Raw genomic sequence first — 2565 nt, 5'->3', positions numbered from 1 at the left:
CCGCAGCCTTGGATCACCTGGAGAATGCAAAAAAATATTTGTCAGGATGCTATTTATTGACTATAGCTCAGCATTTAACACCATCCTTCCTACGGTTCTAATTGATAAGCTACAGAACCTGGGCCTCTGCACCTCGCACTGCAATGGATCCTTGACTTCCTAACTGGAAGACCACAATCTGTGTGGATTGGAAATTACAGCCCCACCTCGTTGACAACCAACACTGGCACACCTCAGGGATGTGTGCTTAATCCACTGCTCCACCTTCTCTTCACCCGCGACTGCGCGGCTTGGCATAGCTCAAATGCCATCTCTAAATTTGCTGATGGTAGAACCATTGTTGGCAGAATCTCAGATGCTCACGGGGCGGTGGCGGGGGGATACAGGAGCAGGTTTACCAGCTAGTTTAGTGATGTCACGGCACCAATGTACACGCAGCATCAGTAAAACCAATGAACCGATTGTGGATTTCAGAAAGGGTAAGATGAGGGAACACGCACCCGTCCTCGGAGAGGGATCAGAAGTGGAGAGAGTGCGCTGCATTAATATTGCTGAGGATCTAAACCTGCTCCCAAGTTATTGTTGCAGCTATAAAGAAGGGGAGACAGCAGCCACATCCCATTAGGAGTTGGTCACCTAAAACATTCAAAAACCTCTGCAGATGTACCGTGGACAGCATTCCAACTGGCTGCATCGCCGTCTGGTATTCGTGGTGGGGTTGGTGGGGGGGGGGGGAGCTACTGCACAGGATCAAAGCAATCTGCAAATAATTGTAAAGTTAGTCAGCTCCATCACGGTCTCCTCGGTATCCAAAGAGCAGTGCCTCCAAAAGGTGGTGTCCATCATTAAGGACCCCCCACCACCCAGGACACGCCCTCTTCTCATTGTTACCGTCAGGGAGGAGGTACAGGAGCCTGAAGACACACACTCAGAGATTCAGGAACAGCTTCTCCCCCTCTGCCATCTGATTTCTGAATGGACGTTCAACTTATGAATGCTACCTCCCTACTTTTTTATTTCTGTTTTTGCACTAATTTAATTATTTAATATATATATATTTACTGTAATTCAGTTTCCTTCTATATTATCATGTATTGCTCTGTACATTGTAAGAAATTTCACGACATAGCCAGAGATATTAAACCTGTGATTCCCATACGTCCCAATAACAATGACCAAAACTGCCAACCTTGCCCTGCAACACAGGCTCTCAGGTTCTGGCAACATACTTGCGAATTGCCTCTGTACCCTCCCTGTGTTAACCACGTCCTTCCAAAACTGAACACCATCCTCCAAGTGCGGCCTCACCAAAGCCTTGTACAACTGCTACCTAACGTAACAACTCCTGCACTCAGTGCCCTGACTAGTGAACGCCAGCGTGCCAAACGCCTTCTTCACCGCCCCGTCCAGCTCTGACTCCAATTTCAGGGTACTCCTAGTCAGGTACTCTGTTCTGTAACACACCCTGGTGAGCTCCCAGCGAGGGTCTGAGTCAGGAATACGGAGACGGGAACTGCACGTGGTGCTCCCAGTATGGTTCTGAGCCAGGAAAGTGGAGAGAGCAAATGGGCACAGTGCGACTGGTGTGGGTCTGACCCGGAGGGATATGGAGACAGGAACTGTACACGGTGCTCCCGGTGTGGATCTGGCCCAGACGGACATGGAGAGGGGAACTGTGCAGTGTCCCATGTGGCTCTGACTGAGAGGGATATGGAGACAGGAACAGTGCATGATGCTCCCGGTGTGGATCTGGTTCAGGGAAACTGTGCAGTGTCCTCGGTGTGGGTCTGACTCAAAGATAGAGAGACGGGAACTGTGCATAGTATCCTCAGTGTGGGTCAGACTCAAGGATAGAGACAGGATCTGTGCACAGTATCCTCAGTGTGGGTCTGACTCGAGGATAGAGACGGGAACTGTGCATAGTGCTCCTGGTGTGGGTCTGACTCGAGGATAGAGACAGGAACTGTGCACAGTATCCTCGGTGTGGGTCTGACTCGAAGATAGAGAGACAGGAACTGTGCACAGTATCCTCAGTGTGGGTCTGACTCGGGGATAGAGACAGGAACTGTGCACAGTATCCTCAGTGTGGGTCTGACTCGAGGATAGAGACGGGAACTGTGCATAGTGCTCCTGGTGTGGGTCTGACTCGAGGATACAGAGACAGGAACTGTGCACAGTATCCTCAGTGTGGGTCTGACTCGAGGATAGAGACAGGAACTGTGCATAGTGCTCCTGGTGTGGGTCTGACCCACAGATACAGAAACAATTGTGCACAGTGCTCCTGACCCAGGCGTAGGGAGACGGGAACCATGTGCAGTATTCTTAGTGTGACTGACTCCTGAGGATACGGACAATTGTGCACAGAACTCCAGGTGTAATTTGGAGTACAGTGCTCGTAACGCGTGTCTGACCCAGGGATACAGGAATGGGAACAGTGCATGGCGTGATGTTTCAGTATATTTGTGCCCTCTTGCATCTCCCTATACCTTGGTGACATGTCAGATTATCTCAGCTCCATTATCTAAAGGTCCAAAATAACTCTGACTTAGAACAAGGTCCTCTCGA

This window comes from Mobula hypostoma, chromosome 10, assembly GCF_963921235.1.
Source record: "Mobula hypostoma chromosome 10, sMobHyp1.1, whole genome shotgun sequence".
In the NCBI taxonomy this organism is placed as follows: Eukaryota; Metazoa; Chordata; class Chondrichthyes; order Myliobatiformes; family Myliobatidae; genus Mobula; species Mobula hypostoma.
The sequence above is the reverse complement of the archived record's forward strand: the minus strand, read 5'-3'. Positions refer to the sequence as shown.